Source organism: Tachypleus tridentatus, chromosome 10, assembly GCF_004210375.1.
Source record: "Tachypleus tridentatus isolate NWPU-2018 chromosome 10, ASM421037v1, whole genome shotgun sequence".
Lineage (NCBI taxonomy): Eukaryota > Metazoa > Arthropoda > Merostomata > Xiphosura > Limulidae > Tachypleus > Tachypleus tridentatus.
The window spans coordinates 108,654,878-108,672,014 of record NC_134834.1 but is presented as its reverse complement, the minus strand read 5'-3'; the positions used below and the strand labels follow the sequence as shown (position 1 = coordinate 108,672,014).

Sequence of the window (17,137 nt, the reverse complement as noted above, 5' to 3'; positions counted from 1 at the left end):
AGAAATAACCCATTCAGACACTTATTATGCTCAGAATTCCCAGTAAAGAACATACACCTTTACACTCTGTAACAACAACAACTGAATGTATCTATCTAGAATTAACACTCTACGCAGTTCGCAACAATATCCTATATCAACCCAGGTTAGCACTCTACATTCATCATAACAATATCTTCCATCAACCCAGGTTAGCACTCCACGTTCTTCACAACAATATCCTATATTAACCCAGGTTAGCTCTCCACGTTCTTCACAACAATATCCTATATTAACCCAGGTTAGCACTTCACGTTCTTCACAACAATATCCTATATTAACCCAGGTTAGCACTCTACGTTGATCATAACAATATCCTATATTAACCCACGCTAGCTCTCCACGTTCTTTATAACAATATCCTATATTAACCCAGGTTAGCACTCCACGTTCTTTACAACAATATCCTATATTAACCCACGCTAGCTCTCCACGTTCTTTATAACAATATCCTATATTAACCCAGGTTAGCACTCCACGTTCTTTACAACAATATCCTATATTAACCCACGCTAGCTCTCCACGTTCTTAACAACAATATCCTATATCCACCCACGCTAGCTCTCCACGTTCTTTACAACAATATCCTATATCCACCCAGGTTAGCTCTCCACGTTCTTCACAACAATATCCTATATTAACCCACGCTAGCTCTCCACATTCTTTACAACAATATCCTATATCCACCCAGGTTAGCACTCCACGTTCTTTACAACAATATCCTATATCCACCCAGGTTAGCACTCCACGTTCTTTACAACAATATCCTATATCCACCCACGCTAGCTCTCCACGTTCTTTACAACAATATCCTATATCCACCCAGGTTAGCACTCCACGTTCTTTACAACAATATCCTATATCCACCCAGGTTAGCACTCTACGTTCTTCACAACAATATCCTATATCTAAATATAAACTGTGAAGGTAATGAAAACATTAGGCATGCATCTACAAATAAAGCCTTCAATAACAGTAATCAGACGAAAGTTAGTGTTTTTTTGAAGTTGGTTATTGTACTGGCGTATTAATTAGCATGAAAACATTATATTAAAATTAAACATTTATGACACCCATGGATTGTACGTATTATTATTATTTAGTCCACAATTTATGTCAAATTTTCTCGAAAATAAATTGTTTTTTTTTTTCTTGTGAGATTGTTATAAGAATTTAGGGCCAACCTTAGCTGATAGAACCTCGTGAGATATTACTGGGTTTTGATGAAAATAGCGTTACTGGTAGAAACAATGGAGTTTAATCTTTATAAATAATAATGTTTAAATTATATTTAATTATCTATATTCATTATTAGGTATATAAATTTAGTTCTGAAGTACTCAGGTGGCTATCTTTGGTCAGAAGTTACTTAATCACTATAGCAACGTTTAAAAATGTTATCCCCAAAGCTATGGGTATTATCCATACAGATGTAGGTATTACAACAATATTCATAAGTATTTTCCATATAGATATGGGTATTATAACAATATTCGTAAATATTATCCATATAGATATGAGTATTACAACAATGTGTTAACAAATATTATAGCACATCTCTGGAACGGCGGTAAGTCTGCGAATTTACAGTGCTAAATCAAGGGTTCGACTCACACGGTGGACACAGCAAATAGCCCGATGTGGCTTTGCTATGAGAAACCACATACACACACACACACATATGGGTATCAGAACAATGTGTTTATAAATATTATTAACATGAATATGGGTATTACAACAATATATTTAGAAATATTATTGACATGAATATGGGCATTACAACCAGATATGTAGAAATATTATTGACGTGAATATGGGTATTACAACAATATATTTAGAAATATTATTAACATGAATATGGGTATTACAACAATATATTTAGAAATATTATTAACATGAATATGGGCATTACAACCAGATATTTAGAAATATTATTGAAGTGAATGTGAGTATTACAACAATATATTTAGAAATATTATTGACATGAATGTGAGTATTACAACAATATATTTAGAAATATTATTGAAGTGAATGTGGGCATTACAATAATGTATTTAGAAATATAATTGACATGAATATGGGTATTACAACAATATATCTAGAAATATAATTGAGATGAATATGGGTATTACAACAATATATCTAGAAATATTATTGACATGAATGTGAGTATTACAACAATGTATCTAGAAATATAATTGACATGAATATGGGTATTACAACAATGTATCTAGAAATATAATTGACATGAATATGGGTATTACAACAATGTATCTACAAATATAATTGACATGAATATGGGTATTACAACAATGTATCTAGAAATATAATTGACATGAATATGGGTATTACAACAATGTATCTCCAAATATAATTGACATGAATATGGGTATTACAACAATGTATCTAGAAATATAATTGACATGAATATGGGTATTACAACAATGTATCTAGAAATATAATTGACATGAATATGGGTATGATTACAATGTTAACAACATCATACACATAAATACTGGTATAGAATTCAACAAAATGTTCACAATTCGTCTTTGGTAATGGATAAAATCAGGCTAACAATCAGACAGTTGTTAATGTTGTTACAACTAAAGTCATTCCAAACAAACGTGCATTAATACATCTTTTAGCTATTTACTATGTTTCTATCATGGATGTTTTAACCTGAAATAGGATATCACTTCCATTTAACCATTTCATCCGTGTTTTATGTGTTCGTTTATTATTCATATTTATGACTGTTTTGTAAACAAATACGTTAAATTCCTATTTGTTGATGTTATTAAATATTAGTTATAATAAACTAAGATATTCGTTAGCCGATTTCCTCAATCAGGTGCAAAAAAAAAAAACCCGACAAAAAACAAAAGATTGTGTATAAAAATGTATATTTTATATTCTTAAAACGAATATACACAAGTGTTATCTCGTAAATGATGTTTTCACTGAAGTGATTGGTATTATAAAACTGTACTGGTGTTTGGTGGAGTATTGAAGTAAAATCACTGTAATTTATTCTGCTGCTTGATGGGTTTTCCTAGCAACATATAATCTATGTTCAGTAACTTTATTCTGCTAGCGTTTGGTAGATTTTTCTGATAACAAAATATCATTTAAGACCAGTGAGCTTCATTTTGTTAACTGCTGCTTGTACAACACACGATTTAAAAATACTCTAATTCATAAACTTACATCGATTGAATGTAATTCTCTGAATCAACTAAGAAAAGGTAAGGTAGGTAAACGTAGTTTCAGAAAGAAAAGATACCAGACTTACCTGGAAAACAAAACACTCCAGTGAGTTAGGGAAAACAAATATATAGAAACGTGGACTATACGTTATTAATATCTTTGGATGCCTGATTACTGTGGAAGGTACCTATGGATGCCTAAGCACACTTTACACCATTCAGAACGCCCAGCAGTAACATTTATCTTTGTTAAGAACTTAATTTCATCTCGTCAGATTCAGCCTTAAAGGTAAACCTATGGTACTAGCACGTGACAACGCAAGCCAGAATTATCAGGTCTATCCCCGTCTGGGGTCTAAACACAAAAGGTAAACTACTGATGCAAGCACGTGACATTACAAAGCAGAGGTACCAAGCATTAGTAGGAACGTAGATGATAGAGCGTGTCGAATCTAATCAATATCTCCCCTTGAGACACTAGCAACCTGTACTCCATTGTGATTGGCCAGAAAAGATCATTTAAATCTCCGAAAGGCGGAGCATCGTACAAACTTGTATGACCGAACGGTCTGAACGGCTTAGCCGAACGGTTTTCTCTTAGATTGTAACATTTACTGAAGGTTTCCTTCGCTAACATTTATTTGCTTTGAAATATGAGTTTTATTTTATAGAGATCTAATTTTTCTCTTTCTTCCAGTTTTCACCCTCTCACCTCACTCCTGTATCATGTCTTCCTGTTATTCTCATGATGTATCCAAGGTTTTCACTTACCCGTCCTCTGATTCTTTTACCAATAATACTTATTTTCCAAACTCACATTTCTTCTTTATACTAGCTTCCTATTTTTCTTCTGTATCTAACTTTTAATTTTCCCATGATTTTATTTACCTTTATCTTTCGCATTGTTTCATAAAGCAATTATTTCATTAAATAAGTTTCGTTTCTTACTATTTTTGCTTTATTTACAAACTCACTAAACTTTATCTACCACAAATCTTCACTTTCATCGTATCTAATATTATATTACGGCTAGAATGTAAGTTGATGTCGATTGATATCCAGTTTATCAAGATAAGATTAAGACTAGAATGTAAGTTGATGTTGATTGATATCCACTTTATCAAGATAAGATTAGGGCTAGAATGCAAGTTGATGTCGATTGATATCCAGTTTATCAAGATAAGATTAAGACTAGAATGTAAGTTGATGTCGATTGATATCCAGTTTATCAAGATAAGATTAAGACTAGAATGTAAGTTGATGTCGATTGATATCCAGTTTATCAAGATAAGATTACGACTAGAATGTAAGTTGATGTCGATTGATATCCAGTTTATCAAGATAAGATTAAGACTAGAATGTAAGTTGATGTCGATTGATATCCAGTTTATCAAGATAAGATTAAGACTAGAATGTAAGTTGATGTCGATTGATATCCAGTTTATCAAGATAAGATTAAGACTAGAATGCAAGTTGATGTCGATTGATATCCAGTTTATCAAGATAAGATTAAGACTAGAATGTAAGTTGATGTCGATTGATATCCAGTTTATCAAGATAAGATTAAGACTAGAATGTAAGTTGATGTCGATTGATATCCAGTTTATCAAGATAAGATTAAGGCTAGAATGTAAGTTGATGTCGATTGATATCCAGTTTATCAAGATAAGATTAAGACTAGAATGCAAGTTGATGTCGATTGATATCCAGTTTATCAAGATAAGATTAGGGCTAGAATGTAAGTTGATGTCAATTGATATCCACTTTATCAAGATAAGATTAAGGCTAGAATGTAAGTTGATGTCAATTGATATCCACTTTATCAAGATAAGATTAAGGCTAGAGGTAAGCTGGCTTGGATTACAATTCAGTTTATTAATCGTTTTTGGAACATATTGCAAGTTTGTTCTCAGCAGGAAAGTGTTTCCATGCTTGTCAAATGTAACAATTTTTTTTTTATCCTGTAAACAACAATATACTTGTGACGTATTACCGATGGACTACAGATTCTTGAAAAAATATCTCAGGTCAGAGTGAAGGTAAGGCTTAGGTAGCAAAGTTGTTCAGTAAAGCTCACACCCCTTCTCTCAGTAATAGAAACAAACAAACAAAAAATAGCGACATGTATTTGGGTTTTAAAGGAAAGAAACTTTGCCACACTGGGGTCTCCAGAGATATTTATATCACCCCCTTCTCCCAAGTCACGACAAATTATTTGCCAAATTCACGAATTACGTAAATTTTGAAAGATTGATCATATGTTTCCTTGAAGAGAAGAAACAAGGCGACAAACCAAATCGTAACAAACACAGAGCCACCTGGTGGCATACGTAAATATTGTACTTATAAAATTTGTGTCTTCTTTTCTCACCATTTTTTTTTATCTGTGTACAAAACGTTTCTTTACCTTCGTTGTTCTTGAGTTTTTCTCACGCCTCAATGTATAATGTTTGAGGTTTTCTCACAATTCACTGTATAATGTTTGAGGTTTTCTCACAATTCAGTGTATAATGTTTGAGGTTTTCTCACAATTCAGTATATAATGTTTGAGGTTTTCTCACAATTCAGTGTATAATGTTTGAGGGTTTCTCACAATTCAGTGTATAATGTTTGAGGTTTTCTCACAATTCAGTGTATAATGTTTGAGGGTTTCTCACAATTCAGTGTATAATGTTTGAGGTTTTCTCACAATTCAGTGTATAATGTTTGAGGGTTTCTCACAATTCAGTGTATAATGTTTGAGGTTTCTCTCACAATTCAGTGTATAATGTTTGAGGTTTTCTCACAATTCAGTGTATAATGTTTGAGGTTTTCTCACAATTCAGTGTATAATGTTTGAGGTTTTCTCACAATTCAGTGTATAATGTTTGAGGTTTTCTCACAATTCAGTGTATAATGTTTGAGGGTTTCTCACAATTCAGTGTATAATGTTTGAGGGTTTCTCACAATTCAGTGTATAATGTTTGAGATTTTCTCACAATTCAGTGTATAATGTTTGAGGTTTTCTCACAATTCAGTGTATAATGTTTGAGGTTTTCTCACAATTCAGTGTATAATGTTTGAGGTTTTCTCACAATTCAGTGTATAATGTTTGAGGTTTTCTCACAATTCAGTGTATAATGTTTGAGGGTTTCTCTCACAATTCAGTGTATAATGTTTGAGGTTTTCTCACAATTCAGTGTATAATGTTTGAGGGTTTCTCACAATTCAGTGTATAATGTTTGAGGTTTTCTCACCATTCAGTGTATAATGTTTGAGGTTTTTCTTTCTCACAATTCAGTGTATAATGTTTGAGGTTTCTCACAATTCAGTGTATAATGTTTGAGGTTTTCTCACAATTCAGTGTATAATGTTTGAGGTTTTCTCACAATTCAGTGTATAATGTTTGAGGTTTTCTCACAATTCAGTGTATAATGTTTGAGGTTTTCTCACAATTCAGTGTATAATGTTTGAGATTTTCTCACAATTCAGTGTATAATGTTTGAGGTTTTCTCACAATTCAGTGTATAATGTTTGAGGTTTTCTCACAATTCAGTGTATAATGTTTGAGATTTTCTCTCATGTTTGAGGTTTTCTCACAATTCAGGTTTTCTCACAATTCAGTGTATAATGTTTGAGGTTTTCTCATTCAGTGTTCAATGTTTGAGGGTTTCTCATAATTCAGTTATGAGGTTTTCTCACAATTCAGTGTATAATGTTTGAGGTTTTCTCTCACAATTCAGTGTATAATGTTTGAGGTTTTCTCACAATTCAGTGTATAATGTTTGAGGTTTTCAATCAGTGTACATGTTTGATTCACAAGTGTATAATGTTTGAGGTTTTCTCACAATTCAGTGTATAATGTTTGAGTTTTTTCTCACAATTCAGTGTATAATGTTTGAGGTTTTCTCACAATTCAGTGTATAATGTTTGAGGTTTTCTCACAATTCAGTGTATAATGTTTGAGGTTTTCTCACAATTCAGTGTATAATGTTTGAGGTTTTCTCACAATTCAGTGTATAATGTTTGAGGTTTTCTCACAATTCAGTGTATAATGTTTGAGGTTTTCTCACAATTCAGTGTATAATGTTTGAGGGTTTCTCACAGTGTATAATGTTTGATTCAGTTCAGTGTATAATGTTTGAGGTTTTCTCACAATTCAGTGTATAATGTTTGAGGTTTTCTCACAATTCAGTGTATAATGTTTGTTTGATGTTTGAGGTTTTCTCACAATTCAGTGTATAATGTTTGAGGTTTTCTCACAATTCAGTGTATAATGTTTGAGGTTTTCTCACAATTCAGTGTATAATGTTTGAGGTTTTCTCACAATTCAGTGTATAATGTTTGAGGTTTTCTCACAATTCAGTGTATAATGTTTGAGGTTTTCTCACAATTCAGTGTATAATGTTTGAGGTTTTCTCACAATTCAGTGTATAATGTTTGAGGTTTTCTCACAATTCAGTGTATAATGTTTGAGGTTTTCTCACAATTCAGTGTATAATGTTTGAGGTTTTCTCACAATTCAGTGTATAATGTTTGAGGTTTTCTCACAATTCAGTGTATAATGTTTGAGGTTTTCTCACAATTCAGTGTATAATGTTTGAGGTTTTCTCACAATTCAGTGTATAATGTTTGAGGTTTTCTCACAATTCAGTGTATAATGTTTGAGGTTTTCTCACAATTCAGTGTATAATGTTTGAGGTTTTCTCACAATTCAGTGTATAATGTTTGAGGTTTTCTCTCACAATCAGTGTATAATGTTTGAGGTTTTCTCACAATTCAGTGTATAATGTTTGAGGTTTTCTCAGTGTATAAATGTTTGATTCAGTGTATAATGTTTGAGGTTTTCTCACAATTCAGTGTATAATGTTTGAGGTTTTCTCACAATTCAGTGTATAATGTTTGAGGTTTTCTCACAATTCAGTGTATAATGTTTGAGATTTTCTCACAATTCAGTGTATAATGTTTGAGGTTTTCTCACAATTCAGTGTATAATGTTTGAGGTTTTCTCACAATTCAGTGTATAATGTTTGAGGTTTTCTCACAATTCAGTGTATAATGTTTGAGGTTTTCTCACAATTCAGTGTATAATGTTTGAGGTTTTCTCACAATTCAGTGTATAATGTTTGAGGTTTTCTCACAATTCAGTGTATAATGTTTGAGGTTTTCTCACAATTCAGTGTATAATGTTTGAGGTTTTCTCACAATTCAGTGTATAATGTTTGAGGTTTTCTCACAATTCAGTGTATAATGTTTGAGGTTTTCTCACAATTCAGTGTATAATGTTTGAGGTTTTCTCACAATTCAGTGTATAATGTTTGAGTTTTCTCACAATTCAGTGTATAATGTTTGAGGTTTTCTCACAATTCAGTGTATAATGTTTGTCTCACAATTCAGTGTATAATGTTTGAGGTTTTCTCACAATTCAGTGTATAATGTTTGAGGTTTTCTCACAATTCAGTGTATAATGTTTGAGGTTTTCTCACAATTCAGTGTATAATGTTTGAGGTTTTCTCACAATTCAGTGTATAATGTTTGAGGTTTTCTCACAATTCAGTGTATAATGTTTGAGGTTTTCTCACAATTCAGTGTATAATGTTTGAGGTTTTCTCACAATTCAGTGTATAATGTTTGAGGTTTTCTCACAATTCAGTGTATAATGTTTGAGGTTTTCTCACAATTCAGTGTATAATGTTTGAGGTTTTCTCACAATTCAGTGTATAATGTTTGAGGTTTTCTCACAATTCAGTGTATAATGTTTGAGGTTTCTCACAATTCAGTGTATAATGTTTGAGGTTTCTCACAATTCAGTGTATATAATGTTTGAGGGTTTCTCACAATTCAGTGTATAATGTTTGAGTATAATGTTTTTTTCTCACAATTCAGTGTATAATGTTTGAGGTTTTCTCACAATTCAGTGTATAATGTTTGAGGTTTTCTCACAATTCAGTGTATAATGTTTGAGATTTTCTCACAATTCAGTGTATAATGTTTGAGGTTTTCTCACAATTCAGTGTATAATGTTTGAGGTTTTCTCACAATTCAGTGTATAATGTTTGAGGTTTCTCACAATTCAGTGTATAATGTTTGAGGTTTGAGGTTTTCTCACAATTCAGTGTATGTATAATGTTTTTCTCACAATTCAGTGTATAATGTTTGAGGTTTTCTCACAATTCAGTGTATAATGTTTGAGGTTTTCTCACAATTCAGTGTATAATGTTTGAGGTTTTCTCACAATTCAGTGTATAATGTTTGAGGCCTTTTCTCACAATTCAGTGTATAATGTTTGAGTGTATAATGTTTGAGGGTTTCTCACAATTCAGTGTATAATGTTTGAGGTTTTCTCACAATTCAGTGTATAATGTTTGAGGTTTTCTCACAATTCAGTAACCAGTATAATGTTTGAGGTTTTCTCACAATTCAGTGTATATATGTTTGAGGTTTCTCACAATTCAGTGTATAATGTTTGAGGTTTTCTCACAATTCAGTGTATAATGTTTGAGGTTTTTTCTCACAATTCAGTGTATAATGTTTGAGGTTTTCTCACAATTCAGTGTATAATGTTTGAGGTTTTCTCACAATTCAGTGTATAATGTTTGAGGTTTTCTCACAATTCAGTGTATAATGTTTGAGGTTTTCTCACAATTCAGTGTATAATGTTTGAGGTTTTCTCACAATTCAGTGTATAATGTTTGAGGGTTTCTCACAATTCAGTGTATAATGTTTGAGGTTTTCTCACAATTCAGTGTATAATGTTTGAGGGTTTCTCACAATTCAGTGTATAATGTTTGAGATTTTCTCACAATTCAGTGTATAATGTTTGAGGTTTTCTCACAATTCAGTGTATAATGTTTGAGGTTTTCTCACAATTCAGTGTATAATGTTTGAGATTTTCTCACAATTCAGTGTATAATGTTTGAGGTTTTCTCACAATTCAGTGTATAATGTTTGAGGTTTTCTCACAATTCAGTGTATAATGTTTGAGGTTTTCTCACAATTCAGTGTATAATGTTTGAGGTTTTCTCACAAATCAGTGTATAATGTTTGAGGGTTTCTCACTATTCAGTGTATAATGTTTGAGGTTTTCTCACAATTCAGTGTATAATGTTTGAGGTTTTCTCACAATTCAGTGTATAATGTTTGAGGTTTTCTCACAATTCAGTGTATAATGTTTGAGGTTTTCTCACAATTCAGTGTATAATGTTTGAGGTTTTCTCAATTCAGTGTATAATGTTTGAGGTTTTCTCACAATTCAGTGTATAATGTTTGAGGTTTTCTCACAATTCAGTGTATAATGTTTGAGGGTTTCTCACAATTCAGTGTATAATGTTTGAGGTTTTCTCACTATTCAGTGTATAATGTTTGAGGTTTTCTCACAATTCAGTGTATAATGTTTGAGATTTTCTCACAATTCAGTGTATAATGTTTGAGGTTTTCTCACAATTCAGTGTATAATGTTTGAGGTTTTCTCACAATTCAGTGTATAATGTTTGAGAGTTTCTCAGTGTATAATGTTTGAATTCAGTGTATAATGTTTGAGGTTTTCTCACAATTCAGTGTATAATGTTTGAGGTTTTCTCACAATTCAGTGTATAATGTTTGAGGTTTTCTCACAATTCAGTGTATAATGTTTGAGGTTTTCTCTCAATTCAGTGTATAATGTATGAGATTTTCTCACAATTCAGTGTATAATGTTTGAGGTTTTCTCACAATTCAGTGTATAATGTTTGAGGTTTTCTCACAATTCAGTGTATAATGTTTGAGATTTTCTCACAATTCAGTGTATAATGTTTGAGGTTTTCTCACAATTCAGTGTATAATGTTTGAGGTTTTCTCACAATTCAGTGTATAATGTTTGAGGTTTTCACAATTCAGTGTATAATGTTTGAGGTTTTCTCACAATTCAGTGTATAATGTTTGAGGTTTTCTCACAATTCAGTGTATAATGTTTGAGGTTTCTCACAATTCAGTGTATAATGTTTGAGGTATTTTCTCACTATTCAGTGTATAATGTTTGAGGGTTTCTCACAATTCAGTGTATAATGTTTGAGATTTTCTCACAATTCAGTGTATAATGTTTGAGGTTTTCTCACAATTCAGTGTATAATGTTTGAGGTTTTCTCACAATTCAGTGTATAATGTTTGAGATTTTCTCACAATTCAGTGTATAATGTTTGAGGTTTTCTCACAATTCAGTGTATAATGTTTGAGGTTTTCTCACAATTCAGTGTATAATGTTTGAGGTTTTCTCACAATTCAGTGTATAATGTTTGAGGTTTTCTCACAATTCAGTGTATAATGTTTGAGGGTTTCTCACTATTCAGTGTATAATGTTTGAGGTTTTCTCACAATTCAGTGTATAATGTTTGAGGTTTTCTCACAATTCAGTGTATTATGTTTGAGGTTTTCTCACAATTCAGTGTATAATGTTTGAGGTTTTCTCACAATTCAGTGTATAATGTTTGAGGGTTTCTCACAATTCAGTGTATAATGTTTGAGGTTTTCTCACTATTCAGTGTATAATGTTTGAGGGTTTTTCACAATTCAGTGTATAATGTTTGAGGGTTTCTCACAATTCAGTATATAATGTTTGAGGTTTTCACACAATTCAGTGTATAATGTTTGAGGTTTTCTCACAATTCAGTGTATAATGTTTGAGGTTTTCTCACAATTCAGTGTATAATGTTTGAGGTTTCCTCACGACTCAACGTATAATGTTTGAGGTTTTCTCACGACTCAACGTATATTGTTTGAGTTTTTTCACGACTTCCGAGTTTAAATATACTGTATTTGTTACTTCAATAAAATATCACTGATTTAATCCACCAAGTTCTGCATACGAAAGTCCCCTTGTCCTATCATATCTAATTTATTAAGCCGTGTAACTTCTCGTCCTATCATACTTAGTTTGTCACACCGTGTACCTTTTTTCTCTCTCTTACGGTGCTTAATTCGCCAAAATCTGCATGCTATACAATAAGTCTCCTCCCCCTCCAGTAGGAAAGCGTAAAGTTTGCGGACTTATAACCAGGTTTCGATACCAGTGGTGAACACAGCACAGATAGCCCGTTGTGTAACTTTGTGAATAACAACAAACACCTGCTGTCTTCCTTCCATTAAGAACTGACAAACCATCATTTCTTCTTCCTCTGTCTCTCTATTACTCTGCTGAATTTTCTGTATATTTTTCCATCTTTAAGTTTTTTTTAACGTATTCCTTTTACACGTTTTTGACGCTCCATCAGTTTTTGATAAAATAATTAATTGGGTTAAACGTAAACACAGTTCCAAAAATTGTATAAAACCAAATAATGTCGACGTTTGTTAAACTTAAGAAGAAAAAAAAGAATGAAACAAGACAGTGTGATGTCGGACATTTGTGTAGTGGGACTGGTGAGACATCGAAACATAACAAGACAGTGTGATGTCGGACAATTGTGTAGTGGGACTGGTGAGACATTGAAACATAACAAGACAGTGTGATGTCGGACATTTGTGGAGTGGGACTGGTGAGACATCGAAACATAACAAGACAGTGTGATGTTGGACATTTGTGTAGTGGGACTGGTGAGACATGGAAACATAACAAGACAGTGTGATGTTGGACATTTGTGTAGTGGGACTGGTGAGACATCGAAACATAACAAGACAGTGTGATGTCGGACAATTGTGTAGTGGGACTGGTGAGACATCGAAACATAACAAGACAGTGTGATGTTGGACAATTGTGTAGTGGGACTGGTGAGACATCGAAACATAACAAGACAGTGTGATGTCGGACATTTGTGTAGTGGGACTGGTGAGACATCGAAACATAACAAGACAGTGTGATGTCGGACAATTGTGTAGTGGGACTGGTGAGACATCGAAACATAACAAGACAGTGTGATGTCGGACATTTGTGTAGTGGGACTGGTGAGACATCGAAACATAACAAGACAGTGTGATGTTGGACATTTGTGTAGTGGGACTGGTGAGACATCGAAACATAACAAGACAGTGTGATGTTGGACATTTGTGTAGTGGGACTGGTGAGACATCGAAACATAACAAGACAGTGTGATGTTGGACATTTGTGTAGTGGGACTGGTGAGACATTGAAACATAACAAGACAGTGTGATGTTGGACATTTGTGTAGTGGGACTGGTGAGACATCGAAACATAACAAGACAGTGTGATGTTGGACATTTGTGTAGTGGGACTGGTGAGACATCGAAACATAACAAGACAGTGTGATGTTGGACATTTGTGTAGTGGGACTGGTGAGACATCGAAACATAACAAGACAGTGTGATGTTGGACATTTGTGTAGTGGGACTGGTGAGACATCGAAACATAACAAGACAGTGTGATGTTGGACATTTGTGTAGTGGGACTGGTGAGACATCGAAACATAACAAGACAGTGTGATGTCGGACATTTGTGTAGTGGGACTGGTGAGACATCGAAACATTTGTAAGCGTTGTAAAAGCTTTTGTCTTATCTTAACATCTATTAGACATCCAAACCAAACAATAATTTCTCCTTGTATTTGTTGGGGGTTAGGCCTTATTTTGCCAAATTGCTAGTTTGACAAAGACTTGTTTCTGGAAACGTAACACAATAAATTTTGCTGGTATTATTCCAATTACCGCTTTTTCAATTTTTCACGTTATAATACCAAACTTTAGAGCTTTCTCTATCTATTTACCACTGAGGTTTTCTAGAAAGAAATGAAAAATAAAATTTATAATGAAAATCAAAAGAGTGCCATCCGTGTTACACAGCCAGAGACGGGCTGTTGTTTTTCTCTCCAGTTTGTATGTATCACCATTGTAATTCGAAGAGTTTTCATCCGATTTTGATTATATTTGCAGCAAAAGCGTCTCATAAGAACCAACTGGTTACTGTTTCGTGAATGAAAGTCAAACGTCAAAGCAACACCAGGGATCAACCACTAGTAGCAAAGTGGGATTTCGAAGTAAAGTCTAACATCGAGATTAAAACACACGAGTTAGAGTTTTTCGAATTAGCACATTTTAATGGTTGTTACTGAAGGAGTTACAAACGTTACACTCTCGGTATTTATGATGTTTTAACAGCAAGGTACCTTAAGGCAGAACAGTTTAGTTTTGGATAAATATTTTCCATTCAAATAACTCAATGATTGAGTAAAGGTTACAAGAGAGATTAAGTGTCGTTTTGTTGTTAACCACAAAGTTACACAATGGATCATTTGTGATTTGTCCACAGAAGGTATCGAAACCCGAATTATATCGTTATGACCTCTCAAAATTGCATTTGAACCGCGGGGGGGGGTGAGAAATTAAATTGATATAGATTATTATTCACTTGATGAAACACATTCGGGTGAAGAAGGTAGGATGAAGTGCTTTATGTGTCAATCATAATTTCTGTCCATACTGAACTTTCATCCTGACCGAAGAAGTGTTTCTAACTGAAATATCTGTAACTTAAGTATACACGATCACGCTTAATGAATCACCTCTTGTTGATATGGTTTATTTCAAGTGGAATGGTAAGATGTTCTACATAGTCCAAACAAATACATTCTAAGAAATGAAGTGAAATTGTAAGATGTTCAGTATTTTTTGATTTGCCAAAGTATAAAAACACTTTGATTCACTTTTCATTAGCGGTTGCATCTACAAATAACAAATATTTTAATAATTCAAAATGGAAACTCTGATTCGTGGTTTTTTTTTTTTTTTTCATGATTTACGTGCAGCACGCGAGCCGATCATTACTGCGAATTACTGGAAGCGATCTAGAAAAACGGAACGTGGGGGAGGGCGACATGTGTGACTCACACACTTTGCTATAATTCTCTGTCAGGTGTGTTTACTAGGTTTGCTCGATTCACGTCGGTAGGTGGTTACTATAGTAACAGCTGTCAGATTGCCCTTTTGTCTACAGCGTCCTCTGTTTATGCCGTGTCTGTGTAAATGAACGCTTAGAATATGAATATTCGTCACATGAAACGAATATTTTAAATATAGAATTTTTTTTGTTCGGCAGGTTTGAACCATTATTTCTAACTAGCATCGCAAAAAACGCACATTTTATAAGGTTATATGACAGTAGTTAAGTATACACAACATAAATAGTATACTGTTTTTCATTGCTTCAAGGTATGTTTCTTTCACAGTTAGGCCTACGAATGTTAAGACTCGTTAAACAACTTAGTTTACACCAACATAGTTTCTAATGCATTATAGCATAATTCGCATATACATCATATAGGATAATACTGGAATTTGCTGTTCTGTACCTATAGGCGAAACCTGCAGATAATTCGATTTTATCCCGAGAATATAAAACAACTATAATCTAGTTACACTGTTACCATGGTTACCAGTCAAGTGCAGTTCCAGGTAAATACACTAGGTAGCCATAAAAATACCATTACGCATGCGTGCTAGAAAGAACCCCTAAAAGAGTATTCGCATTTCGAACCGTCACGGACAGAAAAATGTTATTTATGATTGACATATTGGCACGCCATTTTGCGCCTTATTTGTAACTGTTTCTTAACCCTTGTTTCATTCAACCTTGGTACATTTTAACGTTTTAATAACCAATTTTAAACACAAGAAAGGGTACGTAGCATAATGCATTTGACAAACTCTTATCCTGATAAAAGACGTGATAAGTTAAAGCGTTCTCTAATACTGAATAGAAACGTAACAACAAAATAAATACGAATCAGAACTATCAGTTGAAACTCAGTGAAATACCTTTTATTTACGATAAACGCAGCCACGTTCATAAAATTACAGTTATACGTTACTTTGGTTGTCGTATGTTTCACATTTTTACATGATACTTTGCTTTATGTTTCACATTTTTACATGCTACATTGCTTTAGGTTTCACACTGCTACATGCTACTTTGCTTTATGTTTCACACTGCTATATGTTACTTTGGTTGTCGTATGTTTCACATTTTTACATGCTACTTTGCTTTAGGTTTCACACTGCTACATGCTATTTTGCTTTATGTTTCACACTGCTATATGTTACTTTGGTTGTCGTATGTTTCACATTTTTACATGATACTTTGCTTTATGTTTCACATTTTTACATGCTACTTTGCTTTATGTTTCACACTGCTACATGTTACTTTGGTTGTCGTATGTTTCACACTGCTACATGTTACTTTCGTTGTCGTATGTTTCACATTTTTACATGATACTTTGCTTTATGTTTCACACTGTTACATTCTACTTTGCTTTATGTTTTACACTGCTACATGTTACTTTGGTTGTCGTATGTTTCACACTCTTACATTCTACTTTATGTTTCACACTGTTACATTCTACTTTGCTTTATGTTTCACATTGCTACATGTTACTTTCGTTGTCGTATGTTTCACATTTTTACATGATACTTTGCTTTATGTTTCACACTGTTACATTCTACTTTGCTTTATGTTTTACATTGCTACATGTTACTTTGGTTGTAGTATGTTTCACACTGCTACATGTTACTTTGGTTGTCGTATTTTTCACACTCTTACATTCTACTTTATGTTTCACACTGTTACATTCTACTTTATGGTTCACACTGTTACATTCTACTTTGCTTTATGTGTTACACTGCTACATGTTACTTTATCCATTGAACATTTCGTTACACTTTACCTTGAAGTTTTCGGTTCAAAGCTACTCTGTTTATTATATATATCACAACTTTACATGGTTTCTTTTCTCTTTACGTATTTCAAAAAGTACATTACATACCGTTTTATTTCTCTTGACATGTTATGTTTTTGTCTCATATTTTATTCTGTGATTCTCCAAGATGCTACAAATTCTACATAAAGCAGGACGAAATATTTTAAAGAAGACAGTTGGATGTTCACATAAATGGAGAGAGAGCCATAGGGTGTATCTAAGCTGGCCACTACA

General features: G+C 33.1%; 1 protein-coding gene across 1 annotated transcript in view; it reads right to left on the bottom strand.

Moving 5' to 3' along the window:
- Positions 1-3,632, bottom strand: part of LOC143230058 (uncharacterized) — a 51,709-nt gene extending 48,077 nt beyond the window's left edge. Inside the window, exon 1 of the mRNA XM_076463054.1 lies at positions 3,335-3,632. The gene's annotated coding sequence lies outside the window, so the exon portion shown is untranslated. The remainder of the gene's footprint in view (positions 1-3,334) is intronic.
- Positions 3,633-17,137: the final 13,505 nt, after the last annotated feature.